Source organism: Pinus tabuliformis, chromosome 4_1 (assembly GCF_031772625.1).
Source record: "Pinus tabuliformis cultivar Carrire ecotype Pingquan chromosome 4_1, CPIR1, whole genome shotgun sequence".
NCBI classification, from domain to species: domain Eukaryota; kingdom Viridiplantae; phylum Streptophyta; class Pinopsida; order Pinales; family Pinaceae; genus Pinus; species Pinus tabuliformis.
This window is the reverse complement of record NC_142303.1, coordinates 514,262,458-514,285,157: the sequence shown is the minus strand read 5'-3', so window position 1 is coordinate 514,285,157 and position 22,700 is coordinate 514,262,458.

The window sequence follows — 22,700 nt, the reverse complement described above, 5'->3', positions numbered from 1 at the left end:
TTAAGATTTTTCCTAAAGTTGGGGTTTCTTATTAGGGGTTGTTGATTTTCCCACTGAGTTTTTCTTTCCATGTTTTCTAATCTATCCATTATTCTTTCTACACTTTTGGCTAGACTATCTATTTTACCATTTGAAGTGGATGGTTCCTCTTTAATGCTAACTCTTTTCTCATTTCTCATCCTAGCTTTCTTAGCTAATAAATTTTCTTCTACACTAACAACATTACTTTGCATCTATTCCAATGTTTCAGGGTTTCTTTCCCTCAATTGGTAAGACATATCAGTGTCAAACCCATCAGGAAATTTGATTAGTGCTAAGTCTGGTGGAGGTTTAATATTTGCAGGGATTGCATTATAGATACTGTTGAACCTAGTACAATAATCTTGAACAGATTCATTAGGAGCTCTTCTAATGTTATCATATTTAGACAATATTTGTAAGGGGTTTTTCTTTCTTTCCCATCTATCAATAAACAATCTATGGAAAGCAGCTAAATCTGTAATATGATTAGCAGGTAAACCTTTGAACCATTTTTTAACATCCCCTGTCAGTGTTTGGGCAAATAGCCTCATTTGGACATCAAACTCATCAATCTCATGCAATTCAAAGTAATCAGTCATTTTATTCACATGTTGTTGGGCAGTATACTAACCAGTAGCATAAAAAATGAATAAATAAATAAATAAAAATAAAAATTTACTTTGATAGTCTTGGGGCACGGCATGTAGTTGGGATGGTAAAACCAAAGGTGCATATATGTCTGCCATGGCTGAGATTTTGGTTTGAATGTGGGGCAATGTAGTGGTGCTTGAAGAAGGACTTGAGACAGTTGTAGATGAACTAGATGAACTTGAGGTGTTTGGTTGGAGAGGAAGATGAGGTATGAATGGTTTAGGGGAATGAACTGTGGTGGATATTATACGTGAGGCGATAGTAAATGAAACTTTATTTATATTTTTTTAAGACTCTTTAGAAATTTCAGGGGTAGCAATAGTTAAGGCAGCTAATTCAACTGATTATTGAAGATAGGCCTCGTCTATATGGCTTATCAAGGTTAAGGTTAAAGCTTCTAGTTTATCAAAAGTATCCAAAACATGTTGATCTAAATCAGGATGTATAGGCACCTTTTTTGACTCAATAAATTGAATAAAATTGGGGTCTATTACAGTATCATGAATTGAATTTTCAGATTTGGTTCTAAACAAAGAAAGCTCAAATGATAAATCAAACTGAATATCCTCTAAACTTGATAATTCTTTGGGGAGTGAATTTGCTTTAATTAACTGACTACTACTTCCTTGAGTTTCTACCTTTTTTTGGTTTCCTTAAAATTCTGTCAGGATCATCAACTATTGTAGTAGGGTTTGGATCTAGATTTTCCCTGGTATAGTGTGTTCTTTTGGGAGCCAGAATTTTAATTTTTTAATTGTTTTATGAAATTTTTTAACAACTCTAAAATGACCTTAAGGGGAAAAATATGAGATTTAATATTTCCTTAAAGTTTTATTAAACTGAGGACTGGTCCCCAGTATGGTCGCCAATATGTTATCACTCCAAAATTTCTCTAGAGTTGTTATGAAAGAAATGATAGAGGTAACCACAAACCTACTTTTGAGATTAGGATCTAGCCTTCCTAATGCTCAGAGAGGGCTCTCTCTTTATGATTTAACTTTGTTTGGTTAATTGATTTTAGGCTAGTTATTATTGTTCTTGGGTTTTGATTTTGATATGGTGGTGGTATCACTGACTTAGATGGATATAGGGATGTCTTTTACCATTGGGCTATGGGGTCAAGTGTCAAGAAAATAGGACTAGATCAAGTTCTAAAGATAGTGTTTACAGGGCAAGGTAGCTGAGTAAATTCAGATCTTAAGGCTGGATGGTGAAGTGGTTTTCAATCGGATCCAAGGAGCAATTAAGGGTTCCTTAAACCGGATAATGAGTGAAATGGTAGGGGTCAATCGAAACTAGGGAGCAATAAAGGATTCCCTAATCTAGATATCAGAGGAAAACATTAAAATGATTAACTGTTCAAGACAGAGTGTACTTAAACAAATTCTGTAATATAATTCCAGTTAATTCATTCAATTTAGATAACATGCAAGTTTGTGAAACACTTAAGAAAATAAAAATTTGACAAAAGAAAATACTTCACTGAAGTAGCTCAACACATGAATCCTGTAATGCAATCTCTTTATTACTCAGTCCAGTCTGCTGACTTGAAAAATTGGTACAATGAACCCTCAAGTTACAGATCAATACAACTATAGAAATGTCTAGCAATCCACACTCTATACTTCGAATTATGAAGTATTTATACAAAAATAGTTTACAAAATATCCCAAACTGTCTTGGGAATTAATCTAGGAAAAATAAATATCTTCATGCAAGAAGATAGAGACAGATATTCAACTGCTACAATCTGTCCTTGTTTATTAGGCTCTGTTGTCTTATTCTTTGATCTTTTGTTGTTTATTCTCCTTTGTTGTTGGTCTTCCACGTTGACTATTCTTTTTACTTTGGCTTTTAACTGATACTCTTTCATTTGGATGACCTTCTGCTTTTCTTTTACTGCATTTTGTTCACTTTTACTTTGCATTTTTACAATAAGTCATCTAATTTTTCCCAAATATTTGCATCTGGTAATTTGATATTTACCATTTTTATGTAGATTTCATCTGCTTCTGTGTACTTTGCAAAGGTGGGTCTGTTCACAAAAAGGTGTTTTACCTCATGTTGGAGGTAAAACAGGTTCTCAAATGTTTGGTACAGAACCTTTCCTGTAGGCATCCCTTTCATGGATGAATTATTGGCTTGATCTCTTGCCACTTATCTGATATTCCTGTCGCAGTCTTCCTGTGGCATCAATTTGTCATTTATCAACAAAGGATTTGGTAGACCTTTCTTCCTTAAAGCATCAAACTTTACCATGAACCTGTCTATAGCCAGTTGTATGGTTTGGCATTTGTCCTCAAGGTTCATCATTAAATTCCTCTTGGTGAGCACTTTTTTCACCTCTAGTATGGTGCTCATCTTGTCAGCTATGTCCAGCTTCTGCAATTCATATTTATTTTTAGAGTTAAGGAAGTGGATTATTCTAGTGGCTTCTTCTGGCATGTCTCCAAGTTCAGCCTCTCTTTGAATTGCTTCTGTAGCCTCTTTCACTAAGTCATTTCATTCAAATATGACTTGTATAGATGGCCAAATATCATTGACAGATTCAATGATATTGGCCCATAGTTGTTCTTCAGCTTGGCCAAGTGGCTCCTTCAATGTTAACTCTTTTTCTAAAATTTTCATCCTCTCAGTCAACCTAGTTGAATTTTGAACTTCATTCTTGTGCATAATCTATGCCAATTTCTTCTCATCCTCCAGACTTGTTATTTGTTCTTTTAGTTTATTTATCTTTGTGGTCTAAATGGACATGTCTTCTATAGCATTGACTAGTTTTCTTGCTTCATCACTTGGTTGAGTTGTTGCTGTTGCTGATGTAGATGTTGTTGCAGCTGGAAGTGTTGTAGCTAGTTGAGTTGTGGGAGTGAATGAAGGTTCCAAGGTTGATGGTAATGCTGTAGTGACTGTTGGAATGGCAGTGGTAGTGGCTGTCTCAAGGCTAGCATGTTTTAACTATATCAAACTATCCAATTCCTTCTCCATTTCCTTTAATTGATCATTTAATTGGAGAATGAGGTCCATCATCTCCACTTGCTGAGTTTGGCTTTCTAAGACCTCCTTTGTTTGTGGATGCTCTGAATGAGGCAGCTTCAATTGTTTTCTTTAAAGCAGCAATATCCTCATCCTTCTTCTTTATCAATCTATCTGCAACTTTGACATCATTGGGATTATACTCAAGCTCAATCACCAAGCCTTCCAGTGACTTGATTTTGTTGTCCTTGGCTTGTGAGGATGCCTTTTCTAGCTTATAATATGTTGTGATATTATCCAGTGAGATTTGGAGTTTGTGCACTGTCATAGCTTTATTTTTCATGGTGGAATAGATTATCTCACCTACCTGCTTATGGAATTCGATCTGGTTAATAGGGTGAACATCTCTAGCCAAAACTTAAAAATTTGTTTTCTTGTAGTCAGCTGATGATTTGGGCTGTTGGATTATAAGTTTCATGAATGTCATTTGCATCTTCCCAGTCTTAATGTCAAAGGTTGACATTAACCTATTTTGATTGGAAGGTGTTTGCTTGAAGTATTGGGCATAAGTATCAGCCTTCAATGCCTCATTCCTCAACTTAATTTCCTTGTATTTCTCTTTAATATCTTTCTCTTTATCCATAGGCTTGCTAGATGAAGAGACTTCAATGCTAAGCTGTTTCTCAATAAGTTGAGTGTTTGAAGTGGAGGGATGATGTGTTTCTTCTGAAGTTGTTGGGCCTTTATTCCTTCCAACCATTGTTTCAGTGTCAGTGATTTCCACTGTGTCAATGGTGTCTTCTTGTTCAATTATAGGATTAAGCTTGGGCCTCTTCTTGTAACTGATCTCCAATTGGTCATCTGTGGTGTCCATTTTCTGAGCTAGAGCCTTCTTCCCTGGTCCTTTTTGCATTTGTATCTTCATTGGCTAGAGTCTGCAAAATAGGAGGAATATTCATCTATTCTTCTAGGGCTGGAACCTGCAGAAAGGAACTAGTATCAATCTGCTTTTCCACATCTATCAAAGTATTCTCCACATCTACTATAGTATTCTCCACATCTATTAAAGTGTTTTCCAACCATTTTGACTGCTTGGAAAATCTCTCAATGTCTGGCCTAGGATCATGTATGAAAGGACTCAGTTTGACTTTGAGCCTTACTTTGTCTATGACTCCATGAGGGTCATACTGCCACATAAAACTACTCTTGAAATTCATCTACTGTAAAAATTTATCTCCCTTTGGTCCAGCTTCCCAATTATTATAAATAAAGGGGCCCAATTGAGTTTTCATTTTAAACTAGGTCTTCTTCCTAGCTGAAGGAAATTAACTTCATCGGAGTTTAGAATCTGCCTAAAGTACTCTAATGCAAATATCCTCATGGGGAGGTATTTGGGTAGTTTGTAGGGAGTAAGTTGGCATCCATATATCTTGATTTCTGTGTGGTCCTGATATAGATACCAGTCTCCCACTCTACTATTCTTTGCCAATTGTAAAACTCTCTTAATATCCTTATTGATCCTGGGTTGATAGCTACTGTTTAGCATATTTATAACTGGATGAACAAATGAGTCAATGAACTCTTTATAGGAAAAAATAGTGGAGTATCTTTGGATCAATGGTGTCCAATAAATGACACATCTTGTATTACCTTTGGTGTCTAACTTCTGAATACTGACTGGAAATTTGTCTGACTAAAAGTACAAGAACATATGAAATAACACTGATGAATATTTGAAGATTCTCTCATTTGGTAGTCTGATGAACTGTTCATGGATTATGTCTGCTATGAACTGAGCATAGTTGTAAACTGTAGCAAGAGGCTTGCCTGGGAAAAATATAGAAATGAAAGCAAGGACAACCTCATCCACATGTTCGTTTATGGTGTACCCTAGAATGCAAGAGAGCATGGTTATAATTTGTCTACCTCTCTTAGAAAAAATGGTGGTAGCATATGGAGGACTATCTGTTGGATTATGAGACTCTTTAATGATGAAAGTCTAAAGATCTGAGCTTTCTTAGGAAGGTCTAGCTTTATCTAGAGTTAAAGTAAACCTTCAATGGTCTCATTTGGGCCTAGTTGGATCTACAAAATTTGATTTATTGATTCTACTGTAATAGTGAATAAAACCTGTTGGTCAGGGGTGACTATGGCTCTTTGACTGGGAACATAACAAGCTTGGTAGAAGTGGATGATTTTTGGGAATAGGTGTACTTCTGGGAACAAGTACTTGGGAAAATTGGACTCCCATAGGTGAATGTCATCATTCTGGTTCAAAAACTTGTCTTTACTCCAGCAGTGGAGTTTCAGTAGGTAGGCAGGGGAAGTAGTGTCCTTGATTTGAAAGTCTATGTCGGCTAAAGGGAGGTGGTCAATATCGAGGTGAGGGGTTTACAGAGGTCATACATCTAGAGAGGTTTGGGAAGCCATAATTTAGTTTATACAACTGAATTACTCTTTCTATGGCTTTAGGAGTAAGGTTTAGAAGCTCTAGAACAGTGGGGAGGGTGATAATAGTATGAAAAAAGGGGGTTTGAGTGCACAATAGGCTTTTCTTGAGTTTAGGAAGGTTTATTTTAATTAATTTAATTAATTAACGTTGGATGATTAATGTGCATAACTTTAAATTACAGGGTCATTCTGGTTATATCAAGAATACCTGGAGAATGACAGTTTGGTGCGGAGACAGGGTTCTATGGTAGCTACAGAGGTTACTGAGGCTTCAACTCTCAATTTGCTGCATGAATTTTGGTGTATGTAGTGTCTTCGGGTGGCAAAAGTTGGTAAAAATGGTCGCGCAGAGGTTCAGGGTGTCAGAGTTGGTTTAATAGAGGTTTTCAGTGAAAATGAGCGAAAAGAGCAAAATGGAGCATTTTCGGCCTTTTAACCAATAATGGTTACATTTTGGTGCGAGAGTTGGCAAATGAACAGTGGGTAGTTTTGGTTTAGGCGAGGAGGTGGTTTTTGGCCATATTGCACTGCTTTTGGATGGAGGGCGGTATTTTTCGCGAGCATGCGATATAACCTAGTGCCTCCACGTAGCAGAACAGTGCCCGGCCAAAACCACGAATCTCGCGTGCTCTCGGGCTGTTAACTATCGGACGATGAATTCGCGTGATATGGTTGTGCGTTGTTGGATCTGAGGGTGGGAAATTGGAGAGATATTGCGCAGTGAAGTTGCATGAATAGAGTCAAGAAAGTGGTTGGTGGGGCTCGGGGTTTAATTACAAAGAATTGTAATTAATCAATGAATAATGTCAGGAATTTTAATATAAGAAAATGGTTAATAAAGGTGGTACCATGGGTTATATGGCGGGGGTTTTAACTATACACCAAGGTTTGGTGAGTTAAAAGGGTGTCGAGGAATATTAACGTGGGGGATTTATAAAGCAAATTTTTAGGAAATAACTTAGGATAAAAGGGGTTTTGTGGGTTTTTAAAGGGAAAAGGGGAAATTAATAAGGGGGGAATGTAGTATTTGTAATGGGAATGTGTTTCACACTAGGGAAAGGGGTTTTGGGAAGGGGGGATGATTTTTGAAGGGTAATGTCTAGGAAAATGTGTGAAACCAAGGGAATGAAAGGTCAAAATGAAGGGAAAGGATTTTTACAAGTAATGAAAGGATAATGGGGGGAAATTAGTAAAGGAACATGTGGGGGTCTAGTGAAATGAGGGGAAATTAGTAAATATACTTTGTGTGAATGTCCTTTCTCTTTCACAATTCCTCTTATACATGAAACATAGGATTAAGCATGATGAATGTGTTTTTCACTCACCAACCTTGTGCACTTGCAAAATTTCTTCTACCTACCCTTTATTTACCCTAACGTTTTCTCTTCATTTATTGGGTGCATTTGAGCTTGCTGGCCCTTTATTTCTTTTTCTTTGATAAGCAAACTATCTAATTCGAACCTTATAACTTCCAATGGCTCATATTAAACTGATGAGCTCATTATTATTCTCTACCTAACTACTAATCTGCCAAGATTGAACAGTTTGGCTAGATCTTTATTCTCTATCTATCAACATGAAATTTAAAGCATGAGTGAATCAAAATTAAACATTTTGACCATCATGGATTGTGGCAGTTTTGACAAGCTGCACACAATATTATTTTGCAAAGTAAAGTAAAAGGAGTGGCATTTGAATTTGCACACTTTTATGATCTATTTTTTATCTCTTTTTGGGGTTCATATTTTTTACATTTTTTATCTTTTTCTTTCTTTTGGCCCTTTGATTATTCTTTTAGGACATACCCTCTTTACATTTTTTAATTTTAATATGGGAAAAAATTTCACAGAAAGCAAAAGTATATACAATATTACAAGACTAACCATAGCCAATTCAAAATTATGAATCCTATTACTATAGGACCCTAACCTTCGAGAATTGTTTTATCACTAATAATCCCTTTTACGTTAGAAAACTTTAATTTGTCTGTTGTTATCTCATGTAACTTGTCTTGGTAATTTTATATTGGAATCAATTGGCCACTAGAATCTCTTAGGGATGGAAGTCCTTTTTGCTAGAGGATAGAAAACTTTCTCTAAAATTTCTTGATTTGAGCTTCTAAGTTTTGACATTTGTTTTCCAACTACAACAATAAATTTCTTTTTGTTAATATCTTTCTAACATCTAGGACTATGTTTGTCCTATCTTAAATTCCCAAGTCTTTAAGTTCATATTTAGTTTTTGAGTTTAGCACTTTGATGAATCTTGTTGCTTCCCTTGCTTTGTGGTCCAGCTCTTCTTTGATTTTTGTTATGGTTTCTTTTTCTTTCTGTACCAGTTGTTCTTGTTCAAAAATTATTTCAATAGATGTCCACAACTCTAAAATGGTTGAATTGATGTCAATCCATATTTTTTCTTTTGCTTTAGATAATGTTTGTGCATTAGTTGTTTCATTTGTGTACTTTTCAAGCTATTTAGTTAGCTTGAAATTTTCCTGCATCTCTGAGATATATGCATTATGTTCCTTAAGTTTATTTTCTTCCATCCTTTGAAGTCATGTCTTTAACTTTTCTATTTCAACATTTCATAAGGACAAATCTCCCATAGTCTTTGACAACTTCTCAATGGCTTCTTCACTGGTTAATTTTATTTATACTATATAAATGTCTGCACTCATCTGTTGTTCCTTCTTCTTTAAGATTTTTTCCATATCTTCTTCCATCTTTTGAATCTAAATATTTTTCTCAACAATCATACATAGTACATTTTATTTTTGTTTCTCTAATTACCTCACTTCTTGAGTTTGAGGATGCTCTATTGTTGGTAATTTTAGATTCCTTCTCTTAATACTTTCTTCAGCATCATTAACATCATTAGGATCTAATCCTAATTTGATTACCAGATCTTCCAATCCTTTTATCCTTGTATCTTTAGCTATTGAGGACGTATTTTCAATCTTAAGCTGAGAATGGATATGGTTTAGAGAAGCTTGCATCTTGGAAAATTCCATGGCAGAACTTATCAAGGAGGAATAAATCATCTCACTTAACTATTTATGTAGATTAATTTGATCTATTGGATGAATATTCTTTGTATCAAAAGAAAACACAAAAGTCTTGTAATCCTCTACACTTTTAGGAACTGGAACCTTTGACTCAAGAAATTCCAATTGAAATTGTCCTCTGTCAGGGTCTAGTGTAGACAACAATCTAGTTTGAGTGGTATAAATCTATTTCCATAACTCAGAATAGCTAGAAGTCGTCAGCGTTTCATGCTTCTTTTCATTTCTTTGAATCTTGTGAAAATACTTTGTCGTCCTAAAGAAGGGGAAGTAGGGGAGTCAGGAACTGTTTCTTCAGCTTTCTATAGTGAATACACAGGCTCGCTTGATAGTATAATTGTAGTATATTCATATGGATTTCTAATCTCTCATGATTATTCTTCTACAATCATTGTTTTTCTCCTTTGAAAGACTTTAAATTCTATTGGTTGAAAACTTGAACCTGTAGGAGACATACTCTCACTTGGTCTTTTTAATTCTTTTTCTCTAAAATTGGAGTTTCTAGAGCTATTTGACTGAAAATTTTCTCCTCAACTTCTTGCAAGGTGTTTTCCTCCCATATGTCATAATTTTCATACTGCTCAATTTCTGATTATGATATGTGAGTATAAGGAGCCGAATTCTGCTCAATTCTCATGGATGAAATTTCTCCCAGATGGTCGTAAGGCTAGCTAAAACTTAGCTTGAATTTCATTTGTCTCAATAAATTCCCCACTTTTTTTTCTCTGGTATTGACTATGAATGGGCCAACTTGTGCTTTCAACTTAAATTGGGCCTTTTGTTTCCTAGATACAAAACGAATTTCATCAATGTTCAACCTCTACATAATGAACTCTAGAGAAAAAATTCTCATAAGCATGAAAACTGGCAATTTATATGGGGGCAATTCATAGCCATAAACTTTGATTTTTGTAAAATTCTGATAAAGGTACCAATCTCCCACTTTTGATTGTTTACTGAGATATAAGATCCTTTTTTTTATGTAGATATTCTTGGAACTACATCACTGTTAAGGAGACACAATGATAGGTATAAAAACTAATCTACAAAATCACTGAAAGAATACTCCTGAATTTTTATTTTTTACCAAATAAGTCCAATGGATGACAGACTGTGGTCTTCCCTGCGAATCAAGCTTCTGCAGTGGGATTTTGAATCTTTCTTATTGGTGGTATAATAATTATTATACCAATATTTATTGATGCTTAAAAGATCCTTCAACACTTAATTTTAAAAATAGTTCATGGATGACATCTGATATAAATTAGCTAAAATTAAAAGGACTAAGGCTTTTTTGCGAGATGAAAACACTAACATAAATCTTAGAATTACTTCATCAACCCATTGATCATTTTGGTAACCTCAAAGACAAAAAACCATAGAGATAATTTATATGGACATTTCTGGAAAGATAATAGAGGAATATGGTGGAATGGTTTGAGGTAATTCTGAGTTTTCAAGTATAAATGACTCAAAAATATGAGCTCACTACTGAAAGGTAAGTTTTTTATAGATTTCCATATGGGAATCAACTGAAAAAGGATGAAGAGAATATTGAGGGTTTATCTGCAAAGCCTAGAAAATTGATTCTAGGGTTATGGAAAACATAATCTAATTATTTCAAGAAACTATGGCTCTTTGACTTGGTAAGTAATGGCTTTCACACAAAGTCATGAATTCATGGAAATGATGGGTTTAGGGGAAAATTAATTGGAGTAACATGGACTCCCAGAAACTGAATTCATCACTGGCATCTTCGAACTTTTGAAATGCCCAATTATTTAGCTCATAAAGGTTAAATTCACATTGGGTCTATATGATTTTAAATTGGGTATCAACTAGAGGGAACTTGTCTAAATTAGGTATAGGAGGTAGAATTGGGCTTTCAATTGAAACTTTATATTTACCATTTTGATTGGCCATTTTGAAAATAAAACAAACAGAGAATCTTTGAAAGAGAATACCCGCTGAACTAGTGACCGGTAACACTAGTTATTCATTGCATTCTAGAGGTTCAGTGTCACTAAGTACTCTAGCAATTTTTGGCGAACTGAAGAACAATGCACTTGATAGGGATGAATTCAAATTTAGAAATGGGTTTGAATAGTTGTTATTGTCACGTGATTAAATGACAATCGGGATGTTGGCAAGATGGATTTAATAATTTAATGGGAAAATAGTTAAATTATTAGGACATGTAGCAGAGGTCAATTTGGAGGAAATGTTGGCAATGTGCTAAAATGGCAGGAGTGAGGGCGAAGCGCGGAGGCGGTTTGAAGGGGGGTAGTGATGGTAAGTGGTTTATGGAAGGGGGGGAGGGGAGGTCCCACAATCACTGAAAATTTGACATGTTACATCAAGTGGTAACTGCAATACCATTTTGTTGACACCCACCCCCCCATTCATTAACTGTTGGGAGAGTGGGGGGTCTTGCAATTCTTTATTGCTCATTGATTTCAGCGGAAACAATTGAGAGCATTGAAAGATGCTCATACGATATCTTCTTTGGTGGAATTTTAATTTTTAATAAAAATAAACATTTAAATAAAACATTCACGCCAAAATCAACCTAAAGAGACATTTAACATACATTCTCTTTTATTACCAAGTCCATGAAAAGGTTAACTTATTCTTTTAAAACTATACAATTTAAAAAATAACTTGCATAGAAAAAAATAGGTTACAATATCAACTCCATTTGGGGACTGCTTCCCCATGCGAGATGCAGAGAACGTGCAGATCCATGTATCTTCTCCTCTGGTTATGGAGTCATTGTTTTAGAAAATCCACACCTGCTCTTGAAAATATATATAAAACCAGAAATATACAATGATTGTAGCAGAAACTTACTCAAATTATACTTGATATAGTGATTTAAATGTTGCCCATTGATTGATAATGAGAAATATTCTCTCTCCAAATTCCGAAGAATAAAGGTTTTATTTCCTTTGAATTCTGCAATACTGAAAGCTCCCAACTAGAGATTGTCAAACTTTCCATGCTTTAATTTTTCTTCTCTTCTTTCATCACATCTTAGAACCAAGTCTCCTTTTCTGAAATCCCTTTCTCTAGATTTTTTGTCAATCAAATTTTTCATTGTGTCTTGATATTGTAGGATTTTGTGTTGTAATTCTTCTTTGTCCTAATTTAATTCAATGATTTAATTCATACTTTTTAAGAAATCATCAGTCTCCTCATATGAATCCTACAAAAGCTTCATGACTAAGTATGCTAATTGAGTAGAAAAAATAACTTTTTTTCCATAAATAAGTTGAAAAGGAGATTTACCAGTAGATCTCTTGGGTGAAACTTTGTTTTCCCATACTGCATATTTCAAATGACTGTCCCAATTTCTTTATGATCTTCTAACACCTTCTTGATGACTTTAATCAGACTTTTGTTTGATGATTCTGCTAGTCCATTCCCTTGTGGATAATAAGGTGTAGAGTGATGTAATGAAATTTGATATTTTTGACAAAACTCAATCATTTTAATGGAACTAAAAGCTTGAGAATTATCTGTACCTTTTTGTCTTGGACATCAAAATCTAGAAAAAAAAATCTCAATAAACTTCATGAACACATAATTCGCTGCATTCCTTACAAGAATAACCTCTACCCACTTTGTGAAGTAATTAGTTGTTGTCCATATCCACATGTGTCTATTACTAGAAAAAGGGACTATTTCACCAATAAAGACTAGTCTCCACTGTAAGAAGGGAGCTTCAACTGACACTGGAATTAGAGGGAGATCAGATAATATTTGTTTTCCTTCAAAAATTTGACAAGGAATAAAACTTCGCACCTTTGAACCAACTTTTGCAAACAACTTTGGCCAAAAAAATCCTTCTTTGAGTATTTTGTGTGGTGTTGCTTTCCAAGCATAGTGGCCTCCAAAAACTCCTTCACGAAACTGTGCAATCACTCCTTCTATTTCACTTTCAGTCAAACAAAATAAAAGAATGTTCAATGGGTCCTTCCAATATATATTTGCATTTACTATACAATATTTCATTGCTCTGAGCTTAAGAGATCTACATTGATTCTTTGTGAATTCAAGAGGATATTCAAAATCATGTAGAAAATGTACAATGTCTTTATACCAATCTGATAATAAAAAAATTTCATCAATATGTAAAGGAAGTGGTACAGGTACTGAGATGGAAGAAGGTTCTTGTGTATTCTTCTCCTTTGAAGCAGAAGAAGGTTCTTGTGGATTCTTCTCCTTTGAAGGATCTAAAACCTACATGATTGAATTGATGCCCAAAATTTTACAATTTGATTCTACCAATAGTTTTTCCAAACCTTGTCCCTTAACTAGCTTTGTTGGTTTGATATCCAAATCAAACTCTAGGATCTTAGCAATCCATCTCCCCCTTTTCCCATCTGTATCAGGTTGAGTCAACATTGTTTTTACTGCATTATTAGGCACATAAGAAATTATAGGAGAATGCAGTACATAGATTCTAAAAGATTTTAGGGCTTGAACTAAAGCATATGCATATTTTTCAATTATGTCATACTTCAGTTCTACATCCCTCATAACTTTTCTAAAGAAATAAATTGGTTGCTCATGATGGTCTTCATTTTTCTGCAATAAAATTGTTGTTATTGTGGTGTTTGAAGCAAAAGAAAAAATACTAAAATGTTTTGAATAATTAGGACTACCAAGCGTTGGTGCCTTTGAAATTGCTTTCTTAATCTGAGAAAATGAAAATCTAGCTTGTGCACTCCATTTGACTTCCTGATTTTTCTTAAGCATATCAATAATATCCTTGAGATGTCTGTGGTGTAGATTTAGTCCAACAATGCCTACCTTCGCACAGGTTACTTTGCACACTGTTCTAACATTTAATACCCTCGCGATCTATTATAATCGTCTTTCGTGCAACCCTAACCAGGGGCTGAGATGCTTTCGTGCTACTATGGCAGCGAACTGCACTATTTCCCCAAACTACACCGCGTATCTTACTTATCTTCTTAACAGATCTTAGTTAACTTCGTGTAAATAGATATTCTATCTTGCATTCACTTAATCAATACAATTATACACATTCACGCATCATATAAACAGTAGAAGTGCAATTTATACCCAATATATTCAATGCATAAAACAGGAGATAAATACACAGAATTGATATGAAACTTCTCTTTATTAATACTTCCAATTGCTACAGACTCGACTCACCCTACGCACTCAGATCCAGGAGTCCGCACATTTAGTTGTGGACTACTAGGCCTCTGCACACTTAGCTGCAGAGCCTTCTCCTACTCTACGACCCAAAACTAGACTTTACTCCACATATACAACTCAACTCTTCATCCTTCTTCTGATATTCGATTAGATTCGATTAGATTCCTTAACTACTTAGAGCCTCGCTCTATTTATACAATCCCATGGTCCACGGACCATGGGTAGATCTCTACAGCCAACATTACAATAACAAAATTAAGGGAGGACAACCCTATGACTCTTACAAACTACGCGCTCCGCGCCCACAAAATGTGGAGTCTTTACATCGGAGTTACAATTTTTAACCAAAATCTGGGCTCTAAGCCCCAAAATGTCCCTTGGGGGATCCCACGCCCAACACCCCTGCTTTGTGGTCCAACTCTTCTTTGATTTATGTTATGGTTACTTTTTCTTTTTGTACTAGTTGTTCCTGATCAAAATTTATTTCAATAGATGTCCATGGTTCTGAAATGGTTGAATTGATGTCAATCCATATTTTATCTTTTGCTTCAAATAATTTTTGTGCACTAGTTGATTAATTTTTGTACTTTTCAGGTTGTTTAGTTAGCTTGAAATTATTCTACACCTCTGAGATATATGCATTATCTGCCTTAAGCTTATTTTCTTCCATCCTTTGAAGTGATGCCTTTAATTTATTTATTTCAACATTTCTTAAGGACAGATCTCCCATAGCTTTTGAAAACTTTTCAGTGGCTTCTTCATTGGTTGATTATGTTTATAATTCAGAAATTCCTGCACTCATCTGTTGTTCCTTCTCCTTTAAGAGTTTCTCCATATTTTCTTCCCTCTTTTGAATCTGAATATTTTGTTGAACAACCATACAAAATAAATTTTCTTTTTGTTTATCTAATTTCCCCACTACCTAATTTTGAGGAAGCTCCATTGTTGGTGTTGAAAAATCTAGGGCATAATGAGTTAAAAGATTTATTTGCTTGATAATTTCTTGTGATATACTTTTTACTTCTTAACTTATATTCTTCTCCTCGTTATGTTATTATTGTGTTCTTTTCATCAAGACAATTACCAATATGCACAATAGCAGACAAGTGACATAGTATGAAGGCTTGTCAGGCATGGCCAAAACCTCTCACCTCTTGAGAGGAAAACCCGATCAAAATTCTTCTTATAGATCTTCAATTGATGAATACCAAGACCATGAAAAATACCCTTAACTCTAGTATCCTCCCAAGAACCTTGTCACTAACCTTGATGTTTTGCCTCTTCCCTTTCTCAACTTTATTTTCGATCTTGAACTGCTCTCCTTGACTTTCTCTAGGGAATCTCAGTCTCCAACCTTCTACACTGCTCTTCTCGACTTCCTATAGAGAATCTCGGTCTCTAGACTTCACATTGTTCTTCTCGCTTCCTCTAGATAATATTGGTCTCTAGACTTCACACTAGCTTCCTCTAGAGAATATTGATCTCTAGACTTCACACTGGGTTCCTCTAGAGAATCTCAGTCTCTATGATTTGATCCCTATCTCAGTCACCCAGAACAAGTATCAATAAGAATCCTTCCTTTGCTGGCCCCAGAAGAATCCTTGCTTCGCTGTCCCCAGAAGAAACTCTCCTTCACTATACCCAGAAGAAACTCTCCCTCGTTATGCTAAGAAGAATCCTTCTTATCCCTTTTTCGCACTTATCTTTGTAGCCTCTTCTTAGCACTTCTCTTTGCATCTTCTTCTTCGCACTTCTCTTCACCTAATTTCTTGTTGAGTTTCTTTCATCTAAGTGAGGCTGAGTGTGGCTATTTATACACTTCATCACATGTCCCTTAGGCTGACATGATCACAAGTACTTAGGCCAACTTCTTCTAGCAAGTTCTTCCATTGTTGTAGGTCGACTTGAAGAGGATAAGTGACAAGGTCTTGGAGGGTATTTGACATAGACAAGTTTGACCTTTACAAAGTGTAACATGACTTGATTACATGACAATGACTCTATTATTTTATGACTAGATGAAAAATAATTCCTAAAGACTCTCAATGGGAGTCTTGAATCAAAAATAAAATCTCTTGCTCATGAAACCCATGAAGCAATAAATACAATAATTTTATTTTTCTTCTTTACATATCATTACATAAAATAATAATTACATGCCATTATGAAGACCAAACCTCATTACACTTTTCAACACTCCCTCTTAACTAGGGAGGTATTCATCATAGTACTTGGTCATTCTCAATCTGAAGAATTTCTCATAAGAAGAATTCAGATTGGTAACTCATTAGTATAGCATCATATCAACCAACATTGTCACGTAGCAAGGCCTTGACTAACAACTCCATCTCTCCACAAGTTCTGAGCTCAATGCTGGTTAGACCAATGATTTGTAGACACTCTCATCAATGTCTCTCTCATGACATCCCCTACCCAAGTACTCAGGGTGTGTTCCATGAGGACTATTCTTATCTTGGACTCCCTGGTCCTCAAACAATATCAGTCCTCCATAACTACTCTTCTATTGGATGCCCTATCTCATCCTTAATGAGTACTGGATGTCAAATAATTACCCAATCCTCCATTCTGTCTTCCCAGGTGAAGACCAAAATGATGTCTCTATCTCTCCCTCTTAGATAAGGAGGACATATTCCAATAAAGGAATGTACTCATTCCTACAAAAAAAATGTACTCATTCCTACAAAAGGAATGTACTTAGGCTCCCTCTTGGCTTAGGAATTTCCAAGTTTATTCTAATTAAGAAACTTATTTTCAGGCTCCCTGTTAACTAGGGACCTAAAATAACTCCTCATGTGGAGATGAATGTACTCATTCCTACAAAACAAATGTACTCATTCCTACAAAAGGAATGTACCTAGGCTCCCTCTTGGCTTAGGAATTTCCAAGTTTATTCTAATTAAGAAACTTATTTTTAGGCTCCCTGTTAACTAGGGACCTACAATAACTCCTCATGTGGAGATCATGGAACAACCAGCTTCTTGAATAGATCCTTCCTTTTATGTCATGAATGTATTCTTCATCATGGAGTCTTCATCTTTTGGGACTTCCTCATAGGGCACAGACCATCGATCACTTTCGTTCATGAGTCAGTCATGTCCTCATTCCTTTCATCAGAAAGTGATTCATCAATTTTTCCATATGGATTTGCTTCATGTCATGCTACTTTCTTCATGCCATGTTTTCCAGAAGGATCTTACATCCTTCTATATGGTTTTCCTAGAAGTCATACACAAATATTCCCTTTGGAAGTCCTACATAAGCCCATCCAGATATTAGTTCAAAAATACAAAATGAACACTTAAATCAAAATTACCTTTGTGATGGTCTCTTATAATGACATCTTTCTATAGGTATCAAAATCCTGCACGCATGTTGACACATCTCCTAAAAATATTCATTGTCAAGGGTTTCCATTTTTTTCCGACCCTTATCAGAATCTTCATTTCTTTCTGGTAGATATTCGAGTAAACTCTTCTTGGTCTCAGATGTTGAATGCCTTCTACCTTTGTTGCATATTTTACGATCTCTTCCTTTCCTTCCACACACTTCATTCCCAGGAGCTTCCAATCAGAGTTCCTTAATTGTAGTCAGCTTCCTCATGATTCATATGAGAACATATTATGTTGATTTCATCTAGTGTGACTTATGATTTTTTGCAATCTTTCGAAGGAGGAGATCCCCTTTTCTTTGATCATGTTTCCCAAGATGGAAATAGTGATCCATATTATCTGCAACCATATGACATGACTTTCATAATAATCTATGTAAGCATACATACCTCATATTTCCTTTGGGTCATCCATAATTTCTGTAGCATCTTCCTTTGAATGAATGAGTTTTATTCTGCTTCACCATTATGTCACCATACCATCATCCCTTGAATCCCATGAGTTGGAATTCCTGATGAAACACTTGCTTTCTTTCTATATTGGTGAATCCTCTAATAAGGATTCCATCGAAGAAACTTCAGGATCTTTCATATTCTCACCCAACATATGTTTCCCTATTGACTATCGTATTATGATCGCAGTCGATGATGACCTCCACTTCTTTCTATAAGTATTATTTGAGATTTCAATGAGGTTTCCAAGAGCCCTTATTCTTTGTAATCAATAGAATTTATTTGGACATTCCTTTTTCTTCTCATGTAAAGAACTCTTACTTCTAATGCCTTTATCATGATGTTATTTTCTAATCTCATGTATCCTATCTTATTTACTTTGCTTGCTATCTATAAATTACAAGTGGAAACTACCATCTAGTGAAGAATATCATCTCAATCATAGTAGATATATTTTACTTCTTCCTTCTTAAGCTTCTTTGTCTCGAGTTCTTTCACTCCCTCAGTAATATGGACTTCTTCATTATCCCTCTTATCTTTGTTACATTTAGGACAATCTCTTCTGTAGTGCCCAAGTTCCTGACATCCATAGCATCTTACCTTAGCCATGTTCTTATTTTTCTTTTGAGGACCAAACTTTCCAAATTTCCCTTTTCTTCTTGCCATAGCAACATATGCTTGATTCTACTCATTTGGTCCTACATCAACCTTCGCCTTCAGTCTATTTTCTTCGATCTTACAAAGTGACCATAGATCTTGAAATGTAGTCTCCTTCTTCCCATATAAACTTGAAGTGAAGTTACCCCATTCTTCTGCTAGTGCATTTGGTACCACTGTGGTCATCTCTCTATCAGACATGAATTCTCCTAACCCTTGAAGTTGATCTTGAATTTCTAATATCCTCATGAAGTATGAGGCTATTTCATCTCCCTTGGACATCTTTAGTTTGTATAGTTATTTCCTTAATGAGATTACTTCTCCTATAGTATTTATAAAAAAGAAACTCTACCAATTTGTCACATATAGCTTTTGCAGTCTCCAACTTTGATACATATGGGATTAGAGAGCCTTTTATAGATTCTATAAGAATCCTCTGGGCTCTCACTTATCCCTTCATGAATCTAGCATCTGCTTGAGTATATTCTTTTGGAGGTTGGGTTATCGACCCCTTGATGTGATCCATGACCTCATTATCGATAAGATTTAGGTCTATCCTTTTCTTCCACGTAAGGTAATTTGTAGCTCCAACCAATTTATTGCTTTCCTTGTAAAAATACATTTTTTTATTATCAGATATAGTCATAGACTTACTTGAGAAATTACTACTTTCTTCCTCCTTAATCTCGATGATGATAGAGGATTTTCTTCTTGAGAGATTTATGAGGGAGAGCTTGATTTTTGCAATCCTTCTTGAATTTTTTAGTCTTCGTTCTTTCTTGAATATGGTTTCAAGACTCTTGCTAGTGTAGATTTCTTCGATCTAAGGTTTTGAAGATCTTGAACTTTAGTAGCCCTTGAATCTAATACGATGATTCCTTCTTTGAGGCTTGATGTCTTCTTGATTGAATGCCCCTTCTTGACTACAACACCTAAACTTTGATACCATGTTGATAAATCTAGGGCATAAGGAGTTAAAATATTTCTCTGCTTGATAATTCCTTGTGATATACTTTTTACTTCTTAACTTATATTCTTCTCTTTATTATGTTATTATTGTGTTGTTTTCATTAAGACAATTACCAATATGCACAATAGAAGACAAGTGACATGGTATGTAGGCTTATCATCCAGGGCCAAAACCTCTCACCTCTTGAGAGGAAAACTCGATCAAAATTATTCTTATAGATCTTCAATTAACGAATACCAACATCATGACAAAGACCCTTAACTCTAGTATACTCCCAAGAACCTTGTCACCAACCTTGATGTTATGTCTCCTCCCTTTCTCGACTTTTTTCTCGATCTTGAACTGATCTCCTTGAATTTCTCTAGAGAATCTCAGTCTCCAACCTTCCACACTACTCTTCTCGACTTCCTTTAGAGAATCTCGGTCTCTAGACTTCACACTGTTTTTCTCGGCTTCCTCTAGAGAATATTGGTCTCTAGACTTCACACTAGCTTCCTCTAGAGAATCCCGGTCTCTATGATTTGATCTTGATCTCGGTCACCTAGAACAAGTACTCAAGAAGAATCCTTCCTTCACTGACCCCAGAAGAATCCTTCCTTCACTATGCCCAGAAGAAACTCTCCTTCACTATACCTAGAAGAAACTCTCCTTCGCTATGCCCAGAAGAATCCTTTTTATCCCTTCTTCGAACTTCTATTCACCGAATTTATTTTCGATCTTTTTTCTCTAAGTGAGGCCGAGTGTGTCTATTTATACACTTCATCACATGTCCCTCAGGTCAACATGATCACAAGTAGTTGTGGAGCACTTGGAAGGTATGCTTTTGACAAGCAATCTAGTGGTTTTTCAATAATAATTCTAACCTTTTCTGCATTATGAGTTCAAAGAAGATAAAGGGTTTTGATAAAATGTGCAACAATAGATAAAGGAAGCTCAAGTGCTAATAATTGACGTTTTCTATGCAGGAAGACATGGGAACAAAGGATCGGCGATTGAAAGCAAGAAGCAAAGGGAAAATAACTACTGTCCCTCCAACGGGGAACCAGATGCGGACAAGATCAAGTAAAATTAGAGCCGAATAGCCCAGAGAAAGAATGCAGGATACTGAGTCGGAGAACGCAAGAAGGGAAAGAGAAGAATCGAACGATTCAAAGATCCTGAGGGGTCACTGCTTTGACTTATATTTTGATTATCTAGATACCTCCGTCATTTCTGTTATATAAAGGCACCACGCCATTGAGCGGGGGGAAGGACTGTTTTTGTAATTCTAAGTTTCAGAACCAACTGTGATCATTGAGTCTCGCTGAGACCTGACTTTGTTATACTTTTGTTGATGCAATTAATATAGAAGACTTGGTGTTCATTTCATCTCTGCATCTGGAGTAACTTAAGGCAGTGTTCCATTGGCAGCCAAGGGCCCAGCTCCGAAGGACACTTGCTTTTGTATTATTATACTGTGATTTGTGTGTGGTTTGTTTATTTCCATTATTTAAGTAATTTGATACATCTTTTATGTGATATACTATGCTTCATTATAATTGATATCTGAATGAGTTCTTTATCTCATGTCTCTGCATTGTATAAGTGGATCTATTTGAATTGCATCTCTCAGCTATTTCTGTAGCGGAATGTTGGTATGAATGTTATTGTTATTAGATCCATGTGAAATAGTATTTGTAAGACTTGAAAGCAATATTACTTCGTTCAGAAACATAGTCATATCATCCATTACTCTCAGATTGCTATAGTAGTATAGAACGTGTACATACGGTTGAGGATTGTTGTTCCATTTTATTATTGCTGTTCCATTTCATTACTGCTGTTCCATTTCATTACTGTTGTTCCATTTCCAGACTGCTGTTCCATTTTACTTTCCACTGTTTGATTTACCTGCCTTTGTTGTTCTTAGTGTGAGAGCAGGCCTAAGGCTGTAGTGAGCCTCAGCAAGACGCTGCTTAGCCCCAGACCTATAAGTCCATGCTCTGATTTCCTTTCTTTATCAGTTTCTAAAGGGATGGGTTATTGCTTCCGTACCCTTGACTGATCAACTGCCTTGTGTGATTCTATCTTTTGGGTTAGTTTAGTTACAGCTTAGCATCTGTTTCCTTTCAAATCATTAGAACACTATACTACCGAGCATTACTCGGACAAATAGCCTCGGATTGAGCTACTCCTTGCAATAACAAAACGTTCCCGGATTGACTTATTAATGTGGGATAATTAGTGGTGTGAGAGACCCTAGTTACAGCTCTACATTTTGGCGCCGTTGCCGGGGAGGAGTAATAGCCATTTGCCCTTTACAGAGTAGTGCGCAAATCTGCTAGGGGGGAGTTGGATTTTAAAAACGGAAGGTAAGAACCTGCGTACGGAGCATGTAAAAGCCCTGCTCCACCGTCCGCTCTCTTAGTAGAATTGCTAGTTGATAGGATTTAGTAGTTTTTAGAGTGCATGACTAAGCAAAAAAAGCTAGAAAAGAATATCAAACCCCCAGCCAAACCTGAAAAAGCCAAAGGACCGGTGACCCTTGGCCGAACAACCTTCATAGACGAAATCTATAAGAAAACTGAATCTCAGCCGTCAGTAGGCCTCAGAAAGATTCATTCTAAGCAGCCTACTAGTTCCCTTCAGGCTACAGCATCACCATCTGGAGCCTACGCTGAGGTGCATAGTCAGACTGATGAATAGGACTTCCAAGAAATTGAAAATCCTGTGTCAGAACGGCTGCAAGAAGGGAACTTAAGCAACCTTTGTGAAGGAGAAGGGGAAACAGGGGAAATAGAGGAACCAAAATCTCCTTCTAGGATAATCCAGCTGTTAAACAGCCCAGATAAGGGGAGCGCGGCTAGAATTAATACTGAAGG